This window comes from Rhea pennata, chromosome 6, assembly GCF_028389875.1.
Source record: "Rhea pennata isolate bPtePen1 chromosome 6, bPtePen1.pri, whole genome shotgun sequence".
NCBI classification, from domain to species: Eukaryota; Metazoa; Chordata; class Aves; order Rheiformes; family Rheidae; genus Rhea; species Rhea pennata.
The window spans coordinates 59,777-80,176 of NC_084668.1; the positions used below are offsets into that span (position 1 = coordinate 59,777).

General features: G+C 65.7%; 2 long non-coding RNA genes across 4 annotated transcripts; both read right to left on the reverse strand.

The window, feature by feature from the left end:
• Positions 1-3,336: 3,336 nt before the first annotated feature.
• On the reverse strand, positions 3,337-7,091 carry LOC134142341 (uncharacterized). 2 transcript variants are annotated; one of them, XR_009958839.1, is made up of 4 exons: positions 6,847-7,091; positions 4,994-5,144; positions 4,398-4,611; positions 3,337-3,946 (listed from the first exon to the last, which is right to left on the reverse strand). It is a non-coding gene; the product is annotated as an uncharacterized LOC134142341 (long non-coding RNA). The 2 variants fall into 2 exon arrangements; XR_009958838.1 differs by lacking the exon at positions 3,337-3,946 and having other exon boundaries at positions 4,283-4,611.
• Positions 7,092-12,171: 5,080 nt separating this feature from the next.
• LOC134141989 (uncharacterized) lies at positions 12,172-15,911 on the reverse strand. 2 transcript variants are annotated; one of them, XR_009958768.1, is made up of 4 exons: positions 15,671-15,911; positions 13,834-13,984; positions 13,238-13,451; positions 12,172-12,781 (listed from the first exon to the last, which is right to left on the reverse strand). It is a non-coding gene; the product is annotated as an uncharacterized LOC134141989 (long non-coding RNA). The 2 variants fall into 2 exon arrangements; XR_009958767.1 differs by lacking the exon at positions 12,172-12,781 and having other exon boundaries at positions 13,123-13,451.
• Between the last annotated feature and the right edge of the window lie 4,489 nt (positions 15,912-20,400).

Below are 20,400 nucleotides of genomic sequence, written 5' to 3' on the forward strand. Positions count from 1 at the left end.
CGAGAGCCGGGGCGGCGCTCTCGCGGCTCCCGCGTGCGAGCCGCAGGGCGCCGTGGCTCCGCGGGGCTCGCCCCGAGCGGCGAGCGCCCCGAGGCTGCTCTGCCCGTGCCCGAGAAACCGACGGGCATCAGCGAGCAGGCTCCGGGGCCGCTCCGGTGGGAGAGTAGCGCGGAGCAGCTCCGGGGCGGCACTGGCCGTCCCCGCGACCCCAGGGAGCAGCGATAAGGAGAAGCGCCCTGCGCTACCGGTCCATGAGCACCGGGAAGGGGCGAGGAGCCGGGCCCGTGCGCTTACCTGCGGCCGAAAGAGCGGAGAGGCGCGGCAGTGCGCGCGTGTGCTGCCGGCGGTATTCTCCGCACGCAGGGGAGGCCGGGGGGGGCGGCAGTACTGGCTTTTGGACCGGCGAGAACACCAGTGAGCGGGGCGGGAGGCAGTGCGCATGCGCGGCCCCGTCTCGGGTGCAGTACCGCAATGCAGACAGGCGAGGGCAGCAGAGAGCGGGGCGGGAGGCGGTGCGCATGCGCGGCCCCGCCTACGGGTGCAGTACCGCAATGCGGACAGGCGAGGGCAGCAGAGAGCGGGGCGGGAGGCGGTGCGCATGCGCGGCCCCGTCTCGGGTGCAGTACCGCAATGCGGACAGGCGAGGGCAGCAGAGAGCGGGGCGGGAGGCGGTGCGCATGCGCGGCCCCGTTTCGTGTGCAGTACCGCAATGCGGACAGGCGAGGGCAGTAGTGAGCGGGTCGGGAGGCAGTGCGCATGCGCGGCCCCGTCTCGGGTGCAGTACCGCAATGCGGACAGGCGAGGGCAGTAGTGAGCGGGCCGAAGGGAGTGCGCATGCGCGGCCCCCTCTACGGGTGCAGTACCGCAATGCGGACATTTGAGGGCAGTAGTGAGCGGGCCGAAGGGAGTGCGCATGCGCGGCCCCGCCTACGGGTGCAGTACCGCAATGCGGACAGGCGAGGGCAGCAGAGAGCGGGGCGGGAGGCGGTGCGCATGCGCGGCCCCGCCTACGGGTGCAGTACCGCAATGCGGACATTTGAGGGCAGTAGTGAGCGGGTCGGGAGGCAGTGCGCATGCGCGGCCCCGTCTCGGGTGCAGAACCGCAATGCGGACAGGCGAGGGCAGTAGTAAGCGGGCCGAAGGGAGAGCGCATGCGCGGCCCCGTTTCGGGTGCAGTACCGCAATGCGGACAGGCGAGGGCAGTAGTGAGCGGGGGAGGCAGTGCGCATGCGCGGCCCCCCTCTACGGGTGCAGTACCGCAATGCGGACAGGCGAGGGCAGTAGTGAGCGGGTCGGGAGGCAGTGCGCATGCGCGGCCCCCTATACGGGTGCAGTACCGCAATGCGGACAGGCGAGGCTAGCAGAGAACGGGGCGGGAGGCAGTGCGCATGCGCGGCGCCGTTTCGGGTGCAGTCGAGCACTCTCGAAACGAGGGGACGGTAACGAGCACTGCAGCGGGCAGGGCGTAGGCGCTTTCCCGCCTCAGGTGCGCGCCTGCTTTTTTCCGACCCTCGAGGGCAGCGGTGAGCGCGGCGGAACGCAGTGCGCGGGCGCCTGCCATATCTGTTCAATTCCGCTTTATCGACGGGCGAGGGCAGCAGTGAGTACGGCGGAACGCAGTGCGCATGCGCTGCCCCGCAGTAACGAGCGCCTGAGCAATATGGCCGCGCGGCAGCGCAGCGGCGAAAGAACTACCGCTGCCGGCATGCCGCGCGGCACGAAGATGGCGGACCGGAAGCCCAGTGTCGGAAGACTACCGCTCCCGGCGTGCCGCGCGGCACGAAGATGGCGCACCGGAAGCCCAGTGTCGGAAGACTACCGCTCCCGGCGTGCCGCGCGGCACGAAGATGGCGCACCGGAAGCCCAGTGTCGGAAGACTACCGCTCCCGGCGTGCCGCGCGGCTGCCGCGCAACGCTCCAATAACTTTGGCCCTATGGCCGGCCCGTCCCGCGCCGTTCCCCAATACCCTCCGGCGCTCCCGCGACCGGACCCGCGGCAGTTCCGACACCGCCTCCACCCCTTCCCCGCAATCCTGCCTAGGGCTTCCCCTCAGCTCCCTCCTCCCGCTCCCACACGCGATCGCCAGCTGGCCCAAGACGCCCCCCTCTTGCGCCCCCCCCACCCCCGCGCGCACCCCCTTTCTCCCCGCCCTCCGCAGCCCCGGCGCACCCCCTGCCCTCCCGCAGCCCCGGTACGCCGCTCTTCCACCCCCCCCCCGGCAGCGCGCACCGCTTGTGCCCCCCTCCCCCCCCCCCCCGCCCCGCACGTTCCCATCCTCGGGGGCACACGCCGGACCCGCGGCGCGGACCGACCCCCCCGACACCCCTCTCCTCCTCCGCGCTGCAGCCGCCCTGCCGCTTCCAGCGGGTGCTGCTCCGCACCCCGGTTCCCAGCTCCCGGACCGGTCCCGGCGCCAGCTCGCCCCAAACGGTGCTCCGCTCCTGGCCAGGGCCCACCCCCGCCATCGCCAGCAGCGCCCCCCCCCCCGGCCCCACCCGGGCCGCCTCCCAGCCCCGGCTCCCACAGCCGCAGCCCGTCGGCAAGGGGGCGGCAGCAACGGCCCTCAGCCCCGGCGGGGGCTCCCAGGGCACCAGAGGCACCCCCGCTCCCGGGAGCGGCTCCCTGAAAGCTCAAGGCAGAGCCCCGGAGCGCACGGGGAGCAAAAGGGAGCGCTCGGGGCACAAGGGAACCGAGCGGGACCTGTGGGGGCCACAAAGGTAGAGAAAAGGCGACGACAGAGCAAACGGAACGATTCTGGGGGCACCGAAAGGCAGGAGGAGGGCCCTGGGGGGCACTCGCCAAACTCTGCGGCGGACGACAAAGCTAAACGGCGAACTCTGGCGCGGGCCGCAAAGCAAACGCAGGGCCCCGAGGTACACGGGGGCAGCCCAAACCGTGAACTGAAGGCTCCTGAGGGTACCAGAGGGCAAACGCGGGGCTCTGGGGCAAACCAAAACACAAACAAAGGGCCTCGGGGGCACACCATCAGGCACCTCACAGGGCTCAGCGCGGCTGACGGCACGGCGCCCGCAGGCTCTCCCCGTTCCCACGGGCGCTCCCAGCTCCAGGCACGCAGTGGCCCTGGAGGGGCCCTGGCTGCCCCCACCACGATGGGGATCGCCCCCCGCCCAGAGTCCCGAGGGTCCAGGCCACGCAAGGGCAATTCCCCACGGCCCCGTCAACGGCACCGAGCTCCCCGGGAACCGCAGGCGCTCCGAAGCGCAAGGGGCTCGGCCGCCGGCTGCGGGCCCCAGGCGCAACGCGTAACCCTCTCCCCCCGGGCATCGTCCTCACGGCAAAGGCACAGCCAGAACCACAGGCACGAGCGCAAAGAATTAAAGCAACCGTTTATTGTTTTGCCGTGCAGAAACACCACCTGGGAGCGAGCCAGCCACCGAGCTGGACGCCGGCACGCTTTCCCTTACCTTGTGACACCCAAAGAGTCCTCACCGGCGTCCGTCCGTCGGGGAAGGGTCAGCTCCCGCTGCCGCCCTTGACGCGGCAGGTGTCCGAGTAGCCGACGACCTACCCCTTCCGCTTTCGCCTTCACGGAGAGCACTCAGCTCTGAGAACGGAGAGGACGACGCCTGAGCTCGCCTGTCTGCGCACTTCTGCCCTGCGCCAGGCTAGAGCCCTGCAGGACGCTCGCTGCCCAGCGCTCGGCTCGCCCGTCCCATCGCCGGTCTCGGTGGCACGGGCCTGGGCCGCACGAAGCCCAGCCCTGAGGTCTGCGCGCAGAGCCGAACCGAACGCTGGGTGCAGGGGAAGGTTACAAACCCAAAGGAGGGCGGGCCGGACGAGGAGACGGGGAACGGAAGCGGACGGATCCGCACAGCACGGACAGCCCTCGCCACGCTCCGAGCCCGCTCGCCTGCCGGGCTGCTCGCCTGTTTGCCTACAGCTCCGGGGCGTCCGCAAGAGCCGGGGGGCACGCACAGGCCCAGGCTGGAGAGGAGCCTTGTGTTCCATGACGGCATTTGACCATTCCCCGTGCGCTAGCCCCTTTCAGATGCTTAACCCCAAATGCTCTCAGCCCTTAACAACTTCAGTAGCCTGGGCACCTGGTTCGTCCACGCTCTCAAACCCTCCTTGCTCGTTCCTGTCCTGTTTGAAACTCTCCCAGACCGCCCCCACCCTCAGACCACTGTCCTGCAAACAAATCAAGCCACCGAGGTCACTGGGAGATTCTCAGTTCAGTGTTCCTCCCACCCCTCCCCTCCCCTCCCCTCCCCTCCCCTCCCCTCCCCTCCCCTCCCCAAGCTTTCGCTATAGCTCCCTAAGCCGGGCAGAACGCAGATCCTCCCTTAAGCACCCCCGTAAGCGGTTTTTATTCCCAAGTCGCTCTTACGACATGAGGCAGCAAAGCAAGGCAAAGACACGTGGGGTCGCAGCTTACCCATGTAGCCGCAACAAAGTCTTGTTTTAGGCCTCGCTGCTTCTTCCAGGTGAGCAGACCAAAACACTGCTCCAAGCAGGCACCTAAGGCTTCACACAGACCTGGTGGCTCTGCTAGCAACAGCAGCGCCATAGCGACCGGGCCACCGGTTGTGGGGTTTGTTAGACGCTGAGCTAGGCGACCCGTCCTTCAACTGAGACTAGAAGCAGGTGTGCTGCGAGAAACAGAACAAGAACGCAGAATATGAGCCAAGCAGATAACCGTAGTGTCTGCTTGTGAGAAAATTGTATCAAGGGACATAACCAATCGCTTTAGTGGCTGGAGCGCGTGCTTGTCGCTGTATACCCAATCACTGCGCTGTGTATGTCGCGTGCACAACTCGTGCTTACTGTATCGATAGACATATTTTGCCTTCTGACATGGATAAACGTCTTCTGATCAGAACCTATCAGGAGTCCGTGCTATCAACCCCTTCAACCGGTCACTATCCCCCTATCCCTCCCCCCGCCCCCCCGCCGGCCCCCGCCCCCCGCCTCCTCTGCTGGTCCGTGAACTGCAGCTTACTACTCCACGGTTCGGGTACGGACGCTGCCAACCTTCCTACTGTCAAAGGCTCCTCGTCAGCACCAGGCAGAGAACTCGCCAAGACCGGCATTCGGATTCTCCCGGCTGCTCTCGGCGCGTCACCTGCCGAGGTCGGAGGGCGGCAGCCTGTAGTTCTTCACGACGGCCCGTCGTCGTTCCCTGCTGTTCAGAATGCCGAGGATTAACGCAATTTAGAAACACAAAAATACTACCGCCGTACGGCGTAAAGCCGAGCTAAAGTTTCCGCAACCTCTCTGCGTCCGACAGAACGTAGGCGTCAGCGCCTACAGCTCGAGGCCGCCGACCCCTCCCGGGCGACGTTCTTCCGGCAGGCTCCCTCCCCGAGCGCCTCGGCCTTGCCTAGGGTCTCCCTCGGGACATTACAACTTAGCCAGCCAGCACCTGTCGACGCAGGCACCGTAAAATCCATCACCCTATGAAAGTACGGAGCAAAGCAAAGCTCTGCGGAAAATCGTAAGAATCCAAAGGTGCTTCTAAGCACAAAAGCAGCTCTAACGCAAACAAGTGCGCACGCACGCGCGCAAGGTAAACGAGAACGCGCAACCCGCAGGTACCGCTTCCCCCAGCCCTGCTCTGGGAGCTACGACGACACTCGGGTTTGCTGCGAAAGGGAAGTTAGACTAAGTAGCCGCTAGAGATTAATCTGTCAGAAACCTTCTCTGTCTGCATTTTTGGGCGCAACGTGCTCTGCCCCTCGGTCAACGCAGACACGCGCAACATCCCCTTCCTGTAACACCCGCACAGTAACCCCCTGCTCGTTAAGGTTAGTGCTCATCGTGCCGCTCGGACAGATGATCCCCTGCTGTCTAGTCCTATGCCTGGCGTTACCACTTTAGAGGGACCTGAGCGCGTCGGACCGCCTCTGTGCTGTCAAAGGGAGAAGTATCGCAGACAGTTACAGCCCAGGGCGCTGCTAAACGGTCTTTCTCACAGCCAGAGAATTTGCGTTCCGGCCCCAAAGGGGACGCGAGGACGGTGCCGTTGGCACCCGCTTTCCCTTACCGCTCTTTTCTGACGGTGCTGCTCCCACAGAGACACCAGATGCGGAAAGCATTACTGGAAAAGGCTCGCCTTGTCCTAGGAATTTGCGGGCAGGAGATGCTAATTCATTCCACGAGGCTTTAACGTCTCCTCCACCTACTGTCTTCCTCCTCCCCCAGATGCCATTGCCAGGTAACTAGCTGCGGGTTGCGCTAATTGAGCCCTCCGAAAACGGCCTCTTCGTTTTACAGGGCGCACGCTTTCTCTCTCTCCCTCTCTCTCTGTTTTCCTCTCTCCCCCTCTTTCCTTTTCTCTCTTTCTCTCTCTCCCTCTCCCGTAACTCTGGCCGCTTCACCGATAAAACCGATATCTTCGCTATCCCGAAGATAACGATTTGCTGCCCTGCAGCTTTTAAAACAGGACGTTTTGTAGACACACAAAGTCACGCACCCAGAAATACACGTACGGAGCAGAGTTGTTTGGGAGCTGCACAGGCCTCCCGTTACACGTTGGTGACCTATTATTCCGATCGCTCTTAACGGCGATCCTGCCTAGTCGGGAGGAACGGGTTTTCCTTTGGGGGAGACGGGGACAGCTCTCAGCCGGTCCCGGTTGATTTTATTACTTCAGCTTGCTTACGTTTTCCTGGTCTCTTCTACTTCGGCCGCGCCAATTAACCTCAAAAGCGTCACGCCTTTCCCCTTCTATCCACGCGCGTGCGATAACAAAACAAAATAGAAACGACCAAAGCAAAACTAAGGCAGATGCCGCTAGCGATACCCACGGGGTAGGAACGGCTTGCTTGGGCCTCGGCGCTGCCTCCGGGAGGCCAAAATAACTAACAGTCACCGTCGAGAGTTACCTTGACTTGCCCGTGGCGGAACACCTGCCGCTACCCTGGCAGCTGCTGGGGATACCGAGGGTCCGCTGCGTTTCTGCCTCCTCGTTTCAACCCCGTCCCTTGGGTATTAATCCCCTACACGCCGTTCGTCCGGCTTCCCTCTCCGTCAGCATTTGCTGTCGTTGGTTCCGGCTCTGTAACAAAGAGAGAAACTGGCATTTTGCTGGCAACGAAAGGCTTAGATTTACGCGCGTTCTTTTTCTCTTTACTGTGTTCCTGTTTTTTTTTCTCCCTCCCTCCCCCCCCCCCCCCCCCGAAAGGGAAGGGCTTAATACAGCATTCTGTATCACACAGTACAGGGTAAACTGTTTGGAAACGCTGCATACAGCCAACAGGGCTAGGTTATTAGACAGGCAGGCGCATCACCTGACACTTACCTACGCCGCCTTCCGTGAAACCTTGTTTTTATTCCGCTTCGGTATTATCGTTACTGCTCCGCATCCTTTCTCAAAGCCTTGCACGCACGCGCTTAACCGAGAATTCTCTCGGCCCTTAACTACACGGAAGAGCGACAGCACTCGATGTGCCGGTCTCTCTTTCAGACCTATTACCTTCTCGATACAGCTCCCGGACTCCCGTTGCGCTCGGATGCTCGCCTCACAGGTGGCGACCAAAGCGAACGGCTGGGTCGCTGGGTCTAGCCGCTTCTCTTGGAGATGCCCCCTTCCGGGGACTACCCTGCCAGACAGACCGAGAAGGCTGATGAGGCCACGAGGGTACCGGGTTTTAGACACTACTTCCCCGAGGCCCCGAGGGTGACAGACGCAACCGCTTCTCTTCACGTTACTCACAGCCACGTTCATCTATTACTTAGGACAAAACCGGTTCTACTTTAAGAGGGGACTGTTGTTCGCTTAAACTTTGCAGAGAGTCCATAACCTGCTACACATCCTCTCTAGTCCCTTCTGCTTTCGCAATGCCCGTGGTAAGGAAAGGCTGTTATTAATAGCACCCATTCTCCCGCAGGCTGGGGTAAGCCATTTCTCTGCTCTGAGGAGGTGCCTGAAAAAAGCCAGGCTCTTTTCTGTAGCATCCCTGGGGCTTCCCAGGGCCCATCAGTGCTCTCTTAAGCTTTTCCCGAGCCTTTTATTTTACTAGGCGACTCCTTAGCCTGCAGTTTCATGTTAACGCTCCCCTGAAGCATTGCGCACAGCGCAGTTATCCCAGACCAGCCGCATCTTGCGCCTACAGAGAGTTCCGAGAGGCGGCTCAGGCGAAGAGAGGGAAAAAATCGGTTTGGCAGCTGTGCCGTCACCCGTCAACGTTTCGCAGGCTGTGCCTGGCTGGGGGGGGGGGCCCTCCGGGCGTCTGGGAGCCTCTTTCTTCTACCCATCCGCCCGCTTGCCCGGCCACGCTTCTCAAGCGAATGACTTGGGGCTGCGCTCACCGCGCCCGACCCGAGTTCTCCCTCGGCCGCTTTGGCGCAGAGGGTTCAAGCCTCCCGGGACTCAGCAGCGCTCCGGGGCCCGCCTGCGGCCCCGCTCCTACGGGCTGCGTCCCGAGCAGCTGCGCAGGAGCCGGGGCCCTAAAGGCCACACGTGGCGAGGGGGGGGTCGGACCCGCGCTGCGGCACACGCGGCGCCGCGCAGACCCCGCCCGGCGCTCCCGGCGGGGCCGAGCCGGGCCCCAGCCCCCGCCGCCCCGAGCCCCGCACCGCCGCCTCCGCGCAGCCACGGCCTCAGCGAGCAGGCGGCAGCCCGACACCCGCGGCCACCCGAAGGGGCGCGCTCGCCTCACGGGCACCCCCCGCTCCTCCACCTCAGGCAGCCTCAGCCCGCCGCCGCCGCGCGAAAGCTCCCTCCCTGCTCGCCGCCATGCTGCTCCCCGGCGCCGCGCATGCGCCGCCCGCCAACCGGGCGCAGCCGCAGCAGCGGCCCGGCGGTCGAGCACCGCGCATGCGCCGGCTGCGGCCGCGGCCGCGGCGGGAGGGGCGGCGGGAGCGGGGAGGAGGCGAGAGCCGGGGCGGCGCTCTCGCGGCTCCCGCGTGCGAGCCGCAGGGCGCCGTGGCTCCGCGGGGCTCGCCCCGAGCGGCGAGCGCCCCGAGGCTGCTCTGCCCGTGCCCGAGAAACCGACGGGCATCAGCGAGCAGGCTCCGGGGCCGCTCCGGTGGGAGAGTAGCGCGGAGCAGCTCCGGGGCGGCACTGGCCGTCCCCGCGACCCCAGGGAGCAGCGATAAGGAGAAGCGCCCTGCGCTACCGGTCCATGAGCACCGGGAAGGGGCGAGGAGCCGGGCCCGTGCGCTTACCTGCGGCCGAAAGAGCGGAGAGGCGCGGCAGTGCGCGCGTGTGCTGCCGGCGGTATTCTCCGCACGCAGGGGAGGCCGGGGGGGGCGGCAGTACTGGCTTTTGGACCGGCGAGAACACCAGTGAGCGGGGCGGGAGGCAGTGCGCATGCGCGGCCCCGTCTCGGGTGCAGTACCGCAATGCAGACAGGCGAGGGCAGCAGAGAGCGGGGCGGGAGGCGGTGCGCATGCGCGGCCCCGCCTACGGGTGCAGTACCGCAATGCGGACAGGCGAGGGCAGCAGAGAGCGGGGCGGGAGGCGGTGCGCATGCGCGGCCCCGTCTCGGGTGCAGTACCGCAATGCGGACAGGCGAGGGCAGCAGAGAGCGGGGCGGGAGGCGGTGCGCATGCGCGGCCCCGTTTCGTGTGCAGTACCGCAATGCGGACAGGCGAGGGCAGTAGTGAGCGGGTCGGGAGGCAGTGCGCATGCGCGGCCCCGTCTCGGGTGCAGTACCGCAATGCGGACAGGCGAGGGCAGTAGTGAGCGGGCCGAAGGGAGTGCGCATGCGCGGCCCCCTCTACGGGTGCAGTACCGCAATGCGGACATTTGAGGGCAGTAGTGAGCGGGCCGAAGGGAGTGCGCATGCGCGGCCCCGCCTACGGGTGCAGTACCGCAATGCGGACAGGCGAGGGCAGCAGAGAGCGGGGCGGGAGGCGGTGCGCATGCGCGGCCCCGCCTACGGGTGCAGTACCGCAATGCGGACATTTGAGGGCAGTAGTGAGCGGGTCGGGAGGCAGTGCGCATGCGCGGCCCCGTCTCGGGTGCAGAACCGCAATGCGGACAGGCGAGGGCAGTAGTAAGCGGGCCGAAGGGAGAGCGCATGCGCGGCCCCGTTTCGGGTGCAGTACCGCAATGCGGACAGGCGAGGGCAGTAGTGAGCGGGGGAGGCAGTGCGCATGCGCGGCCCCCCTCTACGGGTGCAGTACCGCAATGCGGACAGGCGAGGGCAGTAGTGAGCGGGTCGGGAGGCAGTGCGCATGCGCGGCCCCCTATACGGGTGCAGTACCGCAATGCGGACAGGCGAGGCTAGCAGAGAACGGGGCGGGAGGCAGTGCGCATGCGCGGCGCCGTTTCGGGTGCAGTCGAGCACTCTCGAAACGAGGGGACGGTAACGAGCACTGCAGCGGGCAGGGCGTAGGCGCTTTCCCGCCTCAGGTGCGCGCCTGCTTTTTTCCGACCCTCGAGGGCAGCGGTGAGCGCGGCGGAACGCAGTGCGCGGGCGCCTGCCATATCTGTTCAATTCCGCTTTATCGACGGGCGAGGGCAGCAGTGAGTACGGCGGAACGCAGTGCGCATGCGCTGCCCCGCAGTAACGAGCGCCTGAGCAATATGGCCGCGCGGCAGCGCAGCGGCGAAAGAACTACCGCTGCCGGCATGCCGCGCGGCACGAAGATGGCGGACCGGAAGCCCAGTGTCGGAAGACTACCGCTCCCGGCGTGCCGCGCGGCACGAAGATGGCGCACCGGAAGCCCAGTGTCGGAAGACTACCGCTCCCGGCGTGCCGCGCGGCACGAAGATGGCGCACCGGAAGCCCAGTGTCGGAAGACTACCGCTCCCGGCGTGCCGCGCGGCTGCCGCGCAACGCTCCAATAACTTTGGCCCTATGGCCGGCCCGTCCCGCGCCGTTCCCCAATACCCTCCGGCGCTCCCGCGACCGGACCCGCGGCAGTTCCGACACCGCCTCCACCCCTTCCCCGCAATCCTGCCTAGGGCTTCCCCTCAGCTCCCTCCTCCCGCTCCCACACGCGATCGCCAGCTGGCCCAAGACGCCCCCCTCTTGCGCCCCCCCCACCCCCGCGCGCACCCCCTTTCTCCCCGCCCTCCGCAGCCCCGGCGCACCCCCTGCCCTCCCGCAGCCCCGGTACGCCGCTCTTCCACCCCCCCCCCGGCAGCGCGCACCGCTTGTGCCCCCCTCCCCCCCCCCCCGCCCCGCACGTTCCCATCCTCGGGGGCACACGCCGGACCCGCGGCGCGGACCGACCCCCCCGACACCCCTCTCCTCCTCCGCGCTGCAGCCGCCCTGCCGCTTCCAGCGGGTGCTGCTCCGCACCCCGGTTCCCAGCTCCCGGACCGGTCCCGGCGCCAGCTCGCCCCAAACGGTGCTCCGCTCCTGGCCAGGGCCCACCCCCGCCATCGCCAGCAGCGCCCCCCCCCCCGGCCCCACCCGGGCCGCCTCCCAGCCCCGGCTCCCACAGCCGCAGCCCGTCGGCAAGGGGGCGGCAGCAACGGCCCTCAGCCCCGGCGGGGGCTCCCAGGGCACCAGAGGCACCCCCGCTCCCGGGAGCGGCTCCCTGAAAGCTCAAGGCAGAGCCCCGGAGCGCACGGGGAGCAAAAGGGAGCGCTCGGGGCACAAGGGAACCGAGCGGGACCTGTGGGGGCCACAAAGGTAGAGAAAAGGCGACGACAGAGCAAACGGAACGATTCTGGGGGCACCGAAAGGCAGGAGGAGGGCCCTGGGGGGCACTCGCCAAACTCTGCGGCGGACGACAAAGCTAAACGGCGAACTCTGGCGCGGGCCGCAAAGCAAACGCAGGGCCCCGAGGTACACGGGGGCAGCCCAAACCGTGAACTGAAGGCTCCTGAGGGTACCAGAGGGCAAACGCGGGGCTCTGGGGCAAACCAAAACACAAACAAAGGGCCTCGGGGGCACACCATCAGGCACCTCACAGGGCTCAGCGCGGCTGACGGCACGGCGCCCGCAGGCTCTCCCCGTTCCCACGGGCGCTCCCAGCTCCAGGCACGCAGTGGCCCTGGAGGGGCCCTGGCTGCCCCCACCACGATGGGGATCGCCCCCCGCCCAGAGTCCCGAGGGTCCAGGCCACGCAAGGGCAATTCCCCACGGCCCCGTCAACGGCACCGAGCTCCCCGGGAACCGCAGGCGCTCCGAAGCGCAAGGGGCTCGGCCGCCGGCTGCGGGCCCCAGGCGCAACGCGTAACCCTCTCCCCCCGGGCATCGTCCTCACGGCAAAGGCACAGCCAGAACCACAGGCACGAGCGCAAAGAATTAAAGCAACCGTTTATTGTTTTGCCGTGCAGAAACACCACCTGGGAGCGAGCCAGCCACCGAGCTGGACGCCGGCACGCTTTCCCTTACCTTGTGACACCCAAAGAGTCCTCACCGGCGTCCGTCCGTCGGGGAAGGGTCAGCTCCCGCTGCCGCCCTTGACGCGGCAGGTGTCCGAGTAGCCGACGACCTACCCCTTCCGCTTTCGCCTTCACGGAGAGCACTCAGCTCTGAGAACGGAGAGGACGACGCCTGAGCTCGCCTGTCTGCGCACTTCTGCCCTGCGCCAGGCTAGAGCCCTGCAGGACGCTCGCTGCCCAGCGCTCGGCTCGCCCGTCCCATCGCCGGTCTCGGTGGCACGGGCCTGGGCCGCACGAAGCCCAGCCCTGAGGTCTGCGCGCAGAGCCGAACCGAACGCTGGGTGCAGGGGAAGGTTACAAACCCAAAGGAGGGCGGGCCGGACGAGGAGACGGGGAACGGAAGCGGACGGATCCGCACAGCACGGACAGCCCTCGCCACGCTCCGAGCCCGCTCGCCTGCCGGGCTGCTCGCCTGTTTGCCTACAGCTCCGGGGCGTCCGCAAGAGCCGGGGGGCACGCACAGGCCCAGGCTGGAGAGGAGCCTTGTGTTCCATGACGGCATTTGACCATTCCCCGTGCGCTAGCCCCTTTCAGATGCTTAACCCCAAATGCTCTCAGCCCTTAACAACTTCAGTAGCCTGGGCACCTGGTTCGTCCACGCTCTCAAACCCTCCTTGCTCGTTCCTGTCCTGTTTGAAACTCTCCCAGACCGCCCCCACCCTCAGACCACTGTCCTGCAAACAAATCAAGCCACCGAGGTCACTGGGAGATTCTCAGTTCAGTGTTCCTCCCACCCCTCCCCTCCCCTCCCCTCCCCTCCCCTCCCCTCCCCTCCCCTCCCCTCCCCAAGCTTTCGCTATAGCTCCCTAAGCCGGGCAGAACGCAGATCCTCCCTTAAGCACCCCCGTAAGCGGTTTTTATTCCCAAGTCGCTCTTACGACATGAGGCAGCAAAGCAAGGCAAAGACACGTGGGGTCGCAGCTTACCCATGTAGCCGCAACAAAGTCTTGTTTTAGGCCTCGCTGCTTCTTCCAGGTGAGCAGACCAAAACACTGCTCCAAGCAGGCACCTAAGGCTTCACACAGACCTGGTGGCTCTGCTAGCAACAGCAGCGCCATAGCGACCGGGCCACCGGTTGTGGGGTTTGTTAGACGCTGAGCTAGGCGACCCGTCCTTCAACTGAGACTAGAAGCAGGTGTGCTGCGAGAAACAGAACAAGAACGCAGAATATGAGCCAAGCAGATAACCGTAGTGTCTGCTTGTGAGAAAATTGTATCAAGGGACATAACCAATCGCTTTAGTGGCTGGAGCGCGTGCTTGTCGCTGTATACCCAATCACTGCGCTGTGTATGTCGCGTGCACAACTCGTGCTTACTGTATCGATAGACATATTTTGCCTTCTGACATGGATAAACGTCTTCTGATCAGAACCTATCAGGAGTCCGTGCTATCAACCCCTTCAACCGGTCACTATCCCCCTATCCCTCCCCCCGCCCCCCCGCCGGCCCCCGCCCCCCGCCTCCTCTGCTGGTCCGTGAACTGCAGCTTACTACTCCACGGTTCGGGTACGGACGCTGCCAACCTTCCTACTGTCAAAGGCTCCTCGTCAGCACCAGGCAGAGAACTCGCCAAGACCGGCATTCGGATTCTCCCGGCTGCTCTCGGCGCGTCACCTGCCGAGGTCGGAGGGCGGCAGCCTGTAGTTCTTCACGACGGCCCGTCGTCGTTCCCTGCTGTTCAGAATGCCGAGGATTAACGCAATTTAGAAACACAAAAATACTACCGCCGTACGGCGTAAAGCCGAGCTAAAGTTTCCGCAACCTCTCTGCGTCCGACAGAACGTAGGCGTCAGCGCCTACAGCTCGAGGCCGCCGACCCCTCCCGGGCGACGTTCTTCCGGCAGGCTCCCTCCCCGAGCGCCTCGGCCTTGCCTAGGGTCTCCCTCGGGACATTACAACTTAGCCAGCCAGCACCTGTCGACGCAGGCACCGTAAAATCCATCACCCTACGAAAGTACGGAGCAAAGCAAAGCTCTGCGGAAAATCGTAAGAATCCAAAGGTGCTTCTAAGCACAAAAGCAGCTCTAACACAAACAAGTGCGCACGCACGCGCGCAAGGTAAACGAGAACGCGCAACCCGCAGGTACCGCTTCCCCCAGCCCTGCTCTGGGAGCTACGACGACACTCGGGTTTGCTGCGAAAGGGAAGTTAGACTAAGTAGCCGCTAGAGATTAATCTGTCAGAAACCTTCTCTGTCTGCATTTTTGGGCGCAACGTGCTCTGCCCCTCGGTCAACGCAGACACGCGCAACATCCCCTTCCTGTAATACCCGCACAGTAACCCCCTGCTCGTTAAGGTTAGTGCTCATCGTGCCGCTCGGACAGATGATCCCCTGCTGTCTAGTCCTATGCCTGGCGTTACCACTTTAGAGGGACCTGAGCGCGTCGGACCGCCTCTGTGCTGTCAAAGGGAGAAGTATCGCAGACAGTTACAGCCCAGGGCGCTGCTAAACGGTCTTTCTCACAGCCAGAGAATTTGCGTTCCGGCCCCAAAGGGGACGCGAGGACGGTGCCGTTGGCACCCGCTTTCCCTTACCGCTCTTTTCTGACGGTGCTGCTCCCACAGAGACACCAGATGCGGAAAGCATTACTGGAAAAGGCTCGCCTTGTCCTAGGAATTTGCGGGCAGGAGATGCTAATTCATTCCACGAGGCTTTAACGTCTCCTCCACCTACTGTCTTCCTCCTCCCCCAGATGCCATTGCCTGGTAACTAGCTGCGGGTTGCGCTAATTGAGCCCTCCGAAAACGGCCTCTTCGTTTTACAGGGCGCACGCTTTCTCTCTCTCCCTCTCTCTCTGTTTTCCTCTCTCCCCCTCTTTCCTTTTCTCTCTTTCTCTCTCTCCCTCTCCCGTAACTCTGGCCGCTTCACCATCGTTCCCCGAAGATAACGATTTGCTGCCCTGCAGCTTTTAAAACAGGACGTTTTGTAGACACACAAAGTCACGCACCCAGAAATACACGTACGGAGCAGAGTTGTTTGGGAGCTGCACAGGCCTCCCGTTACACGTTGGTGACCTATTATTCCGATCGCTCTTAACGGCGATCCTGCCTAGTCGGGAGGAACGGGTTTTCCTTTGGGGGAGACGGGGACAGCTCTCAGCCGGTCCCGGTTGATTTTATTACTTCAGCTTGCTTACGTTTTCCTGGTCTCTTCTACTTCGGCCGCGCCAATTAACCTCAAAAGCGTCACGCCTTTCCCCTTCTATCCACGCGCGTGCGATAACAAAACAAAATAGAAACGACCAAAGCAAAACTAAGGCAGATGCCGCTAGCGATACCCACGGGGTAGGAACGGCTTGCTTGGGCCTCGGCGCTGCCTCCGGGAGGCCAAAATAACTAACAGTCACCGTCGAGAGTTACCTTGACTTGCCCGTGGCGGAACACCTGCCGCTACCCTGGCAGCTGCTGGGGATACCGAGGGTCCGCTGCGTTTCTGCCTCCTCGTTTCAACCCCGTCCCTTGGGTATTAATCCCCTACACGCCGTTCGTCCGGCTTCCCTCTCCGTCAGCATTTGCTGTCGTTGGTTCCGGCTCTGTAACAAAGAGAGAAACTGGCATTTTGCTGGCAACGAAAGGCTTAGATTTACGCGCGTTCTTTTTCTCTTTACTGTGTTCCTGTTTTTTTTTCTCCCTCCCTCCCTCCCCCCCCCCGAAAGGGAAGGGCTTAATACAGCATTCTGTATCACACAGTACAGGGTAAACTGTTTGGAAACGCTGCATACAGCCAACAGGGCTAGGTTATTAGACAGGCAGGCGCATCACCTGACACTTACCTACGCCGCCTTCCGTGAAACCTTGTTTTTATTCCGCTTCGGTATTATCGTTACTGCTCCGCATCCTTTCTCAAAGCCTTGCACGCACGCGCTTAACCGAGAATTCTCTCGGCCCTTAACTACACGGAAGAGCGACAGCACTCGATGTGCCGGTCTCTCTTTCAGACCTATTACCTTCTCGATACAGCTCCCGGACTCCCGTTGCGCTCGGATGCTCGCCTCACAGGTGGCGACCAAAGCGAACGGCTGGGTCGCTGGGTCTAGCCGCTTCTCTTGGAGATGCCCCCTTCCGGGGACTACCCTGCCAGACAGACCGAGAAGGCTGATGAGGCCACGAGGGTACCGGGTTTTAGACACTACTTCCCCGAGGCCCCGAGGGTGACAGACGCAACCGCTTCTCTTCACGTTACTCACAGCCACGTTCATCTATTACTTAGGACAAAACCGGTTCTACTTTAAGAGGGGACTGTTGTTCGCTTAAACTTTGCAGAGAGTCCATAACCTGCTACACATCCTCTCTAGTCCCTTCTGCTTTCGCAATGCCCGTGGTAAGGAAAGGCTGTTATTAATAGCACCCATTCTCCCGCAGGCTGGGGTAAGCCATTTCTCTGCTCTGAGGAGGTGCCTGAAAAAAGCCAGGCTCTTTTCTGTAGCATCCCTGGGGCTTCCCAGGGCCCATCAGTGCTCTCTTAAGCTTTTCCCGAGCCTTTTATTTTACTAGGCGACTCCTTAGCCTGCAGTTTCATGTTAACGCTCCCCTGAAGCATTGCGCACAGCGCAGTTATCCCAGACCAGCCGCATCTTGCGCCTACAGAGAGTTCCGAGAGGCGGCTCAGGCGAAGAGAGGGAAAAAATCGGTTTGGCAGCTGTGCCGTCACCCGTCAACGTTTCGCAGGCTGTGCCTGGCTGGGGGGGGGGGCCCTCCGGGCGTCTGGGAGCCTCTTTCTTCTACCCATCCGCCCGCTTGCCCGGCCACGCTTCTCAAGCGAATGACTTGGGGCTGCGCTCACCGCGCCCGACCCGAGTTCTCCCTCGGCCGCTTTGGCGCAGAGGGTTCAAGCCTCCCGGGACTCAGCAGCGCTCCGGGGCCCGCCTGCGGCCCCGCTCCTCCGGGCTGCGTCCCGAGCAGCTGCGCAGGAGCCGGGGCCCTAAAGGCCACACGTGGCGAGGGGGGGTCGGACCCGCGCTGCGGCACACGCGGCGCCGCGCAGACCCCGCCCGGCGCTCCCGGCGGGGCCGAGCCGGGCCCCAGCCCCCGCCGCCCCGAGCCCCGCACCGCCGCCTCCGCGCAGCCACGGCCTCAGCGAGCAGGCGGCAGCCCGACACCCGCGGCCACCCGAAGGGGCGCGCTCGCCTCACGGGCACCCCCCGCTCCTCCACCTCAGGCAGCCTCAGCCCGCCGCCGCCGCGCGAAAGCTCCCTCCCTGCTCGCCGCCATGCTGCTCCCCGGCGCCGCGCATGCGCCGCCCGCCAACCGGGCGCAGCCGCAGCAGCGGCCCGGCGGTCGAGCACCGCGCATGCGCCGGCTGCGGCCGCGGCCGCGGCGGGAGGGGCGGCGGGAGCGGGGAGGAGGCGAGAGCCGGGGCGGCGCTCTCGCGGCTCCCGCGTGCGAGCCGCAGGGCGCCGTGGCTCCGCGGGGCTCGCCCCGAGCGGCGAGCGCCCCGAGGCTGCTCTGCCCGTGCCCGAGAAACCGACGGGCATCAGCGAGCAGGCTCCGGGGCCGCTCCGGTGGGAGAGTAGCGCGGAGCAGCTCCGGGGCGGCACTGGCCGTCCCCGCGACCCCAGGGAGCAGCGATAAGGAGAAGCGCCCTGCGCTACCGGTCCATGAGCACCGGGGAGGGGCGAGGAGCCGGGCCCGTGCGCTTACCTGCGGCCGAAAGAGCGGAGAGGCGCGGCAGTGCGCGCGTGTGCTGCCGGCGGTATTCTCCGCACGCAGGGGAGGCCGGGGGGGGCGGCAGTACTGGCTTTTGGACCGGCGAGAACACCAGTGAGCGGGGCGGGAGGCAGTGCGCATGCGCGGCCCCGTCTCGGGTGCAGTACCGCAATGCAGACAGGCGAGGGCAGCAGAGAGCGGGGCGGGAGGCGGTGCGCATGCGCGGCCCCGTCTCGGGTGCAGTACCGCAATGCGGACAGGCGAGGGCAGTAGTGAGCGGGCCGAAGGGAGTGCGCATGCGCGGCCCCCTCTACGGGTGCAGTACCGCAATGCGGACATTTGAGGGCAGTAGTGAGCGGGCCGAAGGGAGTGCGCATGCGCGGCCCCCTCTAAGGGTGCAGTACCGCAATGCGGACAGGCGAGGGCAGCAGAGAGCGGGTCGGGAGGCGGTGCGCATGCGCGGCCCCGCCTACGGGTGCAGTACCGCAATGCGGACAGGCGAGGGCAGCAGAGAGCGGGGCGGGAGGCGGTGCGCATGCGCGGCCCCGTCTCGGGTGCAGTACCGCAATGCGGACAGGCGAGGGCAGTAGTGAGCGGGTCGGGAGGCAGTGCGCATGCGCGGCCCCGTCTCGGGTGCAGTACCGCAATGCGGACAGGCGAGGGCAGTAGTGAGCGGGGGAGGCAGTGCGCATGCGCGGCCCCCCTCTACGGGTGCAGTACCACAATGCGGACATTTGAGGGCAGTAGTGAGCGGGTCGGGAGGCAGTGCGCATGCGCGGCCCCCTCTACGGGTGCAGTACCGCAATGCGGACAGGCGAGGCCAGCAGAGAGCGGGGCGGCAGGCAGTGCGCATGCGCGGCGCCGTTTCGGGTGCAGTCGAGCACTCTCGAAACGAGGGGACGGTAACGAGCACTGCAGCGGGCAGGGCGTAGGCGCTTTCCCGCCTCAGGTGCGCGCCTGCTTTTTTCCGACCCTCGAGGGCAGCGGTGAGCGCGGCGGAACGCAGTGCGCGGGCGCCTGCCATATCTGTTCAATTCCGCTTTATCGACGGGCGAGGGCAGCAGTGAGTACGGCGGAACGCAGTGCGCATGCGCTGCCCCGCAGTAACGAGCGCCTGAGCAATATGGCCGCGCGGCAGCGCAGCGGCGAAAGAACTACCGCTGCCGGCATGCCGCGCGGCACGAAGATGGCGGACCGGAAGCCCAGTGTCGGAAGACTACCGCTCCCGGCGTGCCGCGCGGCACGAAGATGGCGCACCGGAAGCCCAGTGTCGGAAGACTTCCGCTCCCGGCGTGCCGCGCGGCTGCCGCGCAACGCTCCAATAACTTTGGCCCTATGGCCGGCCCGTCCCGCGCCGTCCCCCAATACCCTCCGGCGCTCCCGCGACCGGACCCGCGGCAGTTCCGACACCGCCTCCACCCCTTCCCCGCAATCCTGCCTAGGGCTTCCCCTCAGCTCCCTCCTCCCGCTCCCACACGCGATCGCCAGCTGGCCCAAGACGCCCCCCTCTTGCGCCCCCCCCACCCCCGCGCGCACCCCCTTTCTCCCCGCCCTCCGCAGCCCCGGCGCACCCCCTGCCCTCCCGCAGCCCCGGTGCGCCGCTCTTCCACCCCCCCCCCCCCCGGCAGCGCGCACCGCTTGTGCCCCCCTCCCCCCCCCCCCCCGCCCCGCACGTTCCCATCCTCGGGGGCACACGCCGGACCCGCGGCGCGGACCGACCCCCCCGACACCCCTCTCCTCCTCCGCGCTGCAGCCGCCCTGCCGCTTCCAGCGGGTGCTGCTCCGCACCCCGGTTCCCAGCTCCCGGACCGGTCCCGGCGCCAGCTCGCCCCAAACGCTGCTCCGCTCCTGGCCAGGGCCCACCCCCGCCATCGCCAGCAGCGCCCCCGGCCCCACTGCTCTTGCCACATCACCGGCAGAGGGGCGCAGTAGCGCTATATGGACACGGGAGGGCAGCAGTGAGCAGGGCGCAGAGCAGAGCGCGTGCGCGGCCCCGTTTGGGCTCAGTGTTGCTTTCCGGACCGCGGAGGTCGCCGAGGGCTCGCGCAGGGCCGTGCGCGCGTCCGCGTCCGCGTCCCGCTACTCTGCTTTGGGGCACGCGGGGGCAGCAGTGGCCACTGCGAGCGCTGTGCGCACGCGCTCCCCGCTGGCTGCAGCCGCGCTCTCTGCACAGCTCTGGAAGCCGTGAGGAGCGGCGTGAGCGCCCTGCGGACGCAGCCCCCGCTCTCGGCAGCCGAGGGCAGTAGCGAGCTCGGCGGCGCGGAGCGGGTTCGCGCGTTTCAGCCGCGCGGGCGGGCGCAGTGCGCTCCGTTTTCGCCGCCAGGGGGCGGCTGCGCGCGCCAGGACCGCCCCCCCCCCCGCGCATGCGCTGCGCCCCCCGCGCCCTGTCCCGCGCCCCGCTCTGCGCGGCGCGGCCGGCCGGCCCGCCCGCACGCAGCCGCTCG